The sequence below is a fragment of the Haliotis cracherodii genome, unplaced genomic scaffold, assembly GCF_022045235.1.
Source record: "Haliotis cracherodii isolate W230 unplaced genomic scaffold, xgHalCrac1.p SCAF_4, whole genome shotgun sequence".
In the NCBI taxonomy this organism is placed as follows: domain Eukaryota; kingdom Metazoa; phylum Mollusca; class Gastropoda; order Lepetellida; family Haliotidae; genus Haliotis; species Haliotis cracherodii.
Window position 1 is genome coordinate 60,754,224 of NW_027266297.1, and position 8,731 is coordinate 60,762,954.

The window sequence follows — 8,731 nt, forward strand, 5'->3', positions numbered from 1 at the left end:
TCATGGTATATGGACGATCATCTGCGACAAAGCTAGATCTTTTCCTGTTGTATAAGTAGTCATCTGCCACAAAGCTATATCTATTCCTGGTATATGGGTCGACATCTTCCACTTATCTAGAGCTATTCCTGGTGCATAGGTCAATGACGCTACAGCTGTTCCTGGTGTATGGGTGGACGTCTGCTACAAATCTAGAGCTATTCCTGGTGTATTGTCAACGTCTGCACCTAAACTAGAGCAGTTCCTGGTGTATTGTCGACGTCCGCCACTAAGCTAGAGCTGTTTCGGGTGTATGGGTGGACGTCTGCTACAAATCTAGAGCTATTCCTGGTGTATTGTCGACATCTGCCACTAAGCTAGCGCAGTTCGTGGTGTATTGTGGACATCTGCCACTAAGCTAGAGCAGTTCCTGGTGTATTGTCGACGTCTGCCACTAAGTTAGAGCTGTTTCGGGTGTATCGGTCGGCATCTACTGCTCACATCTAGGTGATCTACAACAGATGTTTCATAGACAGGCAGACTGAAATTTGGGTGGTACCAGCAACATGTTCAATAGGATTCCTCATCTTTTTATGCAGGATTTGTTTCCGTCACCCCTGTACATTCTGTTGGATAAGTCGAGAGATTATTTTGTTTCAAATATTGTTCGTGTAAATACTTGTATAAACTTGTTGTTCCCACTCTGTATAGTAAATAATGACCCTTATGAAAGCAATACTACACAAGCTCTCATGTTTTCAAACTTCAGATTGTCTTTTTCGCTGTTGTTCTTCCAGTAAATGCATGGGTTGAGTTTTCTATTCTTGTGGTGACATTTTGTAACATTCACATCCAGCACAAATGGCACCTTAAATTGTTCCATTGTCGGATTTCATTCAGTAACTATTTGAATATATATATGCTACTCAAAAGAATTTAAAGAACAGCCGATTCTTTCATATGACCAAAGTTAATTGTCATGCTGTGACAGATAAGCTATAGTAATATGAAAGAATTGCGTGTTCCTTTACTTCTTTGGAGTAGTATACTTTTATTTTGGTTGACATAATGCAAAACAGTATTGTGAATATTTTTGATCCAATATCGGTTGTAGAAGTCCACACATATCTTAATTACATCAGTTCTTATCATCCTCGGTAGATTTTGAGGTTAATGTTTTATTTTTATCCCGTTATCAGCTTTAACTTTTTACGATTCTTAGTTTTGTCAGTTGGTGCCATGATGTATTTTAGGTTGATCTTATTGATACAATGAAATTGACTTTTATTGAAACAGTGAGAACTCACCAGTAGAGCAAATTATGTCCGTGGTCACTGTTGTTCAAGGCGGCTATGATGGGTGCTGAGGTCAAGGTTGTTGCTGGTCACACAGGGTCAAGGTCAAGCAAAACTGTCAACTATGTCTTGAATATGTTGATAGCATAGTCAAGTATTCTCACGTTTACTTGTCGTGCCTTTTAACATACTAATGAACTACGGTTGCTGTAGCACCTCGATAGCATTGGTTTAGGGCCTGTCAGATTGGCTTTGTGCCAGTCAGTTATTACTGGACCCAATCAGTAAGTACTAGAGCCAATCAGTTAGTACTGAGGACAATCAACTACTACTTCTATTTGTAATGTGTCAAAGCACTCACACCATTATTACCCTGGTCAAGGGGATCAGTGTGCGCTCAATATAATTTCTCAGCTCCCTGGGAAGTATTCAACCCAAGCTGCCCGTGAGGCATCTTATCCTACCGGGTACCCATTCAATGCTGGGGGAACAGAGGCATATTTCGAGCAAAGTCAATTGTCTAATATGACACCACATGTGCTTCAGTGTGGGGCAGAACCGAAGCCCTAGGATCTCCCAGGAGTCACGGTCACCCAACTATCTTCTCCCTGTTGCTTAACTTCTGATTTGTTGCCTGCACTCTGGTCACAGGACCACTGGGGCCAACCAGTCAGAACTAGAGCCAACCAGTCAGAACTAGAGCCAACCAGTCAGTACTAGAGCCAATCAGATATTACACAGGCCAACCAGTTAGAACTCTGGACCATCAGATAGTACTTGGTTAGGATACGAGTGAAGATCCGTGTTAGAATAGGTCTTCATCAACCCATGCTTGCTTAAGAGGCGACTGACGGGATCGGGAATTCAGGCGTGCTGACTTAGTTGATGCATATCATCGTATCCCAATTGTGTAGGTTGAAGCTCATGATATCAATCACTGGATTGTCTGGTCCAGACTCGATTATTTACAGACCGCCGTCATATAGCTGTAATATTGCAGAGTGCGGCGTTAAACAACAAACAAACAAACAAACTTGGTTAGGAATGGCAGAACAAGTTTCTGGAGATAATTTTGTTCCCTTCCCTCTGTTTCTGTGATGGACCTCTGTGACCATGTGTGACCAGTGGAGCCGGTTTACCTGTGTTTGTTCTGTGTACTATATATGCTTGTGACGAAGTATTTGTGACCTCGAGGTATATGCGAGGTCGTATCCATGTGTTGTGTTCATCCAGCCCGAGGTGATTCCTGATGTTTTGTAAGACAATGTCTTTCATGCTGTGATTTGTACATGACCCTGTGTACAGTGTAAATATAAGATGGCAGATCTGTACCCAACTCAAACATGTCTCTCAACTGACTGTCGAACAGAAATTATTTCAAAACTAGTGACCACCTCATTGTTGCCAATAGGGTATCTGGTTATCCTGTATACCCAAGATCAACACGTAAAACCTGCGACCTGCTCTGTCCTTCACACAAAACAACTACGTAGACTCTCTTTTTAAGATAATATTTTTGGTATTAGTCTGATAGAACTCCTTTCATGGCCAACCATTATACAGTCAAGTTCTGTTAATCCAACATGGTTGGTTGAATATGATAATGTCGGATTAATGAGTATGTCGGATAAACGAAATTAAGTAGAATCAACATTTGTGATCGAAAATTGGACAACTACACGATAGATAATGAAATATGTTCTTTGAAATTAAATAATTACAAAGGAAATAGTCATGCTCTTATGTTATATTGTTAGCGGAATATGTTTTCTAATCATGCGACCTCGGAAAACTTGACACAGGGCATTCCGAACTACAGCTACGGGCTGTATCACCGATTGAAAATACTTTTGAAAATGTTAATTGTTTATTGTTAAGCAAGCTTCTCTTGCAGCCAAAGGCAACTCGTTTCACGTCAAACACAGGGCTGTGTGCTCGGGGGCAGATGACCACGGAGTATACTGATCACTGTGTCTGATTACCAAGACTGATTTTAGCAATTCGTTACAAATTAGGTGTGTCGGAGTGCGAGACTGTTGGATTAACAGGTCTAAATAGCACTGATTTAATCATTGTGTCGAATCAAGCCGATTGTCGGATTAACAAGACTTGACTGTATTTAATGTTTAATGGGAATTGGGGGGATTTTTTTAACACATTTTCTTTAACAAGAAAAATGTATAATATACTATTCAATTTTTCTATAGGAATAATCAGTTCTACACTTGACATATGAGTATCGTGGAAACATACAAATATCCCTATCAAAATTGGAGTTGTGTATATCCACAGTATATTCTTCATCCAAAACTTAAGCCAGTATATTAGAGCAGGATTAAATTAATTTGTGTACAAAATTTGCCAGATCCCCCTAGGAGATGGTCGATCCCCGACACAAGGAGGTAGGTAGGACGGGGGAGTTAGTTGTGGAAATGTCCGTCGGTTGAGTGTGAATGTGTTGAACTAAGTGTCATTACTCCTTGTGGTGTGGTGCAGTCGTGTGTTGACTCTGCACTCCCATCACAATACAAAGCAAATAAGCTGCTCTGGGTAGTGCATATCTAGACATTAGCAAACCTCATTATTTCAACTCATTACCCATGTTCATTACATCATTGTGTACGTTCAGGAACTTGCACACAAGTGATCGCTGTGATGGTTGTTTGAACATTTTGACAAGATTTTTTCTGGCCGAATCTTTTTACTGACATAGGTTCTCTGTTCTGTCTTTGTCTTCATCTTTGTAAAATATAACCCAAATATACTGCTACAAAAAAGTTAAGGATCTCCTGATTCTTTTATATTACATTTAATCGATCATGCCGTGACAGATTGACTTTAGTAATGTGAAAGAATTGGGTGATCCTTAACTTTTCTGAATAGCATATGTCCAAATAGGATCATACAGCGTTGTTTTAGATTTACAGAGATATTTCTGTGTTGCCTGGTTTAAATAAATATTTGTTTGTAGCCTGGACACTTCTTGGATATTGTGGGAGCATGGGTGGCCCAGTCGTCAAAGGCTCCACAATTCGTTGTGCAGAGTTGTGCCCCTTGGGCACGCCAGAAACCTATGATTGTGGGTTTAAATCCTGGTTTTTCCCCGATTATGTTTCTAGGTTTGTCAGCACCATACCCGTGCTCATCGGTTTTACCAACGTGATGAACGTCTGAGACCTGCATCACTTCAGGCTTTCCTCCCACATTAACCTGAAACGCTGTGATATAACTGGAATACTGTTCAAAGTGGCGTTAAACCCAACTCACTCACTCACAGATATTGAGTGCTAATCCATGAGTGTCAGGTCTAAACTGATGATTCACCTCAACCAACTTCCATTTTGGCCGCAGAGATCACTCAACTTGAACAGGTGGCCCAGCTGTTAAGAGCACCACAAGAGTTGCCCTCCTTAGTTGAGCCAGATCTGCTGAGATACTGATCAAAACCAACTCACTAATTTTCAATCAACTCTCACCAAGTGAGTATGCATCTTCCTCTTTCCAGGGGCACGGGTGGCCCAGTCGTCTAAGGTGCCGCGATTCGCTGTGCAGAGTTGCATCCCTTGGCCACGCTAGAAACCTATGATTGGGTTCGAATCTCAGTTCGCCCCGATTATGTTTCTAGGTTTGTCAGCACCATACCCGTGCTCATGGGTTTCACCAAAGTGGTAAACGTCTGAGACCTGCATCACTTTTGGCTTTCCTACCACATTTAGCTCACACGCTGCGATATAACTGGAATACTGTTAAAAGCGGCGTTAAAACCAAACTCACTCACTCACTCTTACCATAATCGTAACGATCTGATAATGCTCTACAGCATTGTAACTGTGTTAATGTGTTTAACTTTAAAAGGTTAATTTGGGCCAAGCGTTGCATGATTATTTCATTACAAGAGGACTGTGATGTAGAAATTACTTCCCTTGTTTAACACTAGATCTGTCTGAACTGTTGACACATGCCAATAACTGGGAAGAATGTGCATTGTGATCTCTTACGTGTACCATTTGATTTGTCATTTTCATTTACTATAAATACATTCTTACATGACGACTTTTGTGCTTTGTTGTTTTTTCTCAACTGGAAATGTTGTGTTTACTTTAGCATTTTTAGTGACATCTTCAGAGTCTTGTTCACCATCACCCAGTGTTAGAAGGGATGGTTGGGTGGTCGGGTAGCCTAGTGGTTAAAGTGTTTGCTTGTCACGCCGAAGACCCGGCTTCGATTCCCGACATGGGTAGAATGTGTGAAGCCCATTTCTGGTGTCCCCACCGTGATATTGCTGGAATATTGCTAAAAGCTGCATAAAACCATACTCGCTCACTCACTAATAGGGATGGTATTGCGATGGTTTGTTTGTTTTTTGTTTTATGCCACACTCAGGAATATTCCCGCTATATGACGGATGTCTGTATATAATCGAGTCTGGACCAGACAATCCAGTGATTGATGTCATGAGCATTGATCTACGCAATTAGAATACAATTACATGCATCAATTAAGTCGGCAAGCCTGACCACCCGATCAGTATATATGACGGCGGTTTGTAAATAATTGAATCCTGACCAGGCAATCCAGTGATTGACTTCATGAGCATTGATCTACGCATTTGGGATACAAATACATGCATGTGATGGTTGGTACACTCTCTGGTCACTCACAACACAGTTCAGTATGAACCCAGTGTTTCAAGTCGTGTCGGGGGCACGAGTGGCCAAGTCGTCTAAGGTGCCGCAATTCGCTTGTGCAGAGTTGCGTCCCTTGGGCACGCAAGAAACTTATGATTGTGGGTTCGAATCCCGGTTCGCCCCGATTATGTTTCTAGGTTTGTAGGTTTCACCGAAGTGGTAAACGTCTGAGACCTGCATCACACCTGGCTTTCCTCCCACATAAAGCTGACATGCCGTAATATAACTGGAATACTGTTAAAAGCGGCGTTAAACCCAACTCACTCACTCAAGTCTTGTCTTGGTGTCATCTGTTGTAGCTTCAATGTAGTAAACTGTAGTTAAGGAAGTCTGCTGGTGTGATGTTGTAAATGCTGCAATATTCAAACAGTTGTGTATAACCAGCATAAGTCAGTACATCACAGACAGGTCTATTCACTGGGGTAACTATAAATGTTTAAATCGAGGCATTTTCACCTAGTTAACTCTAAAACCTGGCACATTCACTAGGGTTAACTCTAAAACCTGGCACATTCACCAGGGTTAACTCTTAAACCTGGCACATTCACCAGGGTTAACTCTTAAACCTGGCACATTCTCCTGGATTAAATCTGAAACCTGGCACATTCTCCTGGATTAAATCTGAAACCTGGGTTCACTCTAAAACCTGGCACATTCTCCTGGGTTAACTCTAAAACCTGGCACATTCACCAGGGTTAACTCTAAAACCTGGCACATTCACCAGGGTTAACTCTAAAACCTGGCACATTCACCAGGGTTAACTCTAAAACCTGGCACATTCACCAGGGTTAACTCTAAAACCTGGCACATTATCCTGGGTTAACTCTAAAACCTGGCACATTCTTCTGGATTAAATCTGAAACCTGGGTTCACTCTAAAACCTGGCACATTCTCCTGGGTTAACTCTAAAACCTGGCACATTTACCTGGGTTAACTCTAAAACCTGGCACATTATCCTGGGTTAACTCTAAAACCTGGCACATTCTCCTGGATTAAATCTGAAACCTGGGTTCACTCTAAAACCTGGCACATTCACCTGGGTTCACTCTAAAACCTGGCACATTCTCCTGGGTTAACTCTAAAACCTGGCACATTTACCTGGGTTAACTCTAAAACCTGGCACATTATCCTGGGTTAACTCTAAAACCTGGCACATTCTCCTGGATTAAATCTGAAACCTGGGTTCACTCTAAAACCTGGCACATTCACCAGGGTTAACTCTAAAACCTGGCACATTATCATGGGTTAAACTCTAAAACCTGGCACTTCACCTGGGTTAACTCTAAAACCTGGCACATTCACCAGGGTTAACTCTAAAACCTGGCACATTCTCCTGGATTAAATCTGAAACCTGGGTTAACTCTAAAACCTGGCACATTCTCCTGGATTAAATCTGAAACCTGGGTTAACTCTAAAACCTGGCAAATTCACCTGGGTTAACTCTTAAACCTGGCACATTATCCTGGGTTAAATCTAAAACCTGGCACATTATCCTGGGTTAACTCTAAAACCTGGCACATTATCCTGGGTTAACTCTAAAACCTGGCACATTCTAAAACCTGGCACATTCTCCTGGATTAAATCTAAAACCTGGGTTAAATCTAAAACCTAGCACATTCTCCTGGATTAAATCTAAAACCTGGGTTAACTCTAAAACCTGGCACATTCACCTGGGTTAACTCTTAAACCTGGCACATTATCCTGGGTTAAATCTAAAACCTGGCACATTATCCTGGGTTAACTCTAAAACCTGGCACATTATCCTAGGTTAACTATAAAACCTGGCACATTATCCTGGTTTAACTCTAAAACCTGGCACATTATCCTGGGTTAATTCTAAAACCTGGCACATTATCCTGGGTTAACTCTAAAACCTGGCATATTATCCTGGGTTAACTCTAAAACCTGGCATATTATCCTGGGTTAACTCTAAAAACTGGCACATTATCCTGGGTTAACTCTTAAACCTGGCACATTATCCTGGGTTAACTCTAAAAACTGGCACATTATCCTGGGTTAACTCTAAAAACTGGCACATTATCCTGGGTTAACTCTAAAAACTGGCACATTATCCTGGGTTAACTTTAAAACCTGGCACATTATCCTGGGTTAACTCTAAAACCTGGCACATTCACCTGGGTTAACTCTAAAAACTGGCATATTCAGTTCTTTTGCAAGATTGAAATTGTACAATGGACTTGGCTTTTTGCAGATCTTTTACGATAAGGGAAAGGGTTTTGTCACTAATATTTTAGGTCAATGATGTTGAATAAAATAGTGATTTATTGAACAACCTTGGAACTTCTTGTGGTCATTACATTTACACAAAGTTTAAGTCCTGTATCCAGTGGTACCGAGAAACAGGCTTTAAACTTTTCGCAAAGTCTGATTAATTTAAATATTACAAAATAAATACAATATAAACCCACTGACTTGAACATAAGAAGGAACCTTCAAGCCAGGAGAAGATTTTTAAGCGGATGCTAAAAGGGCAACATTCTTTCCACTGCAAAGGTCAAGGTTACCAGGGGTCACAGTCACGTACCTACAAAGTAGGGATCAGAAGAAAGTGCTGTAGCTCTGCAACTCTTGCTGCAACGGCAAGCTCCTTCCCAGCGCATGACATCTTCGTTACACTCTCAGTAACATTGCTGCCACCAGTGATGGCAAATCTTGAAATTTGACCTCTAACCCCAAATGTAGTAACGTTTATACTTTTGATTATGTCTTTGGGAATGCCATCATAGTGAATTTTGAAAGGTTTACGTC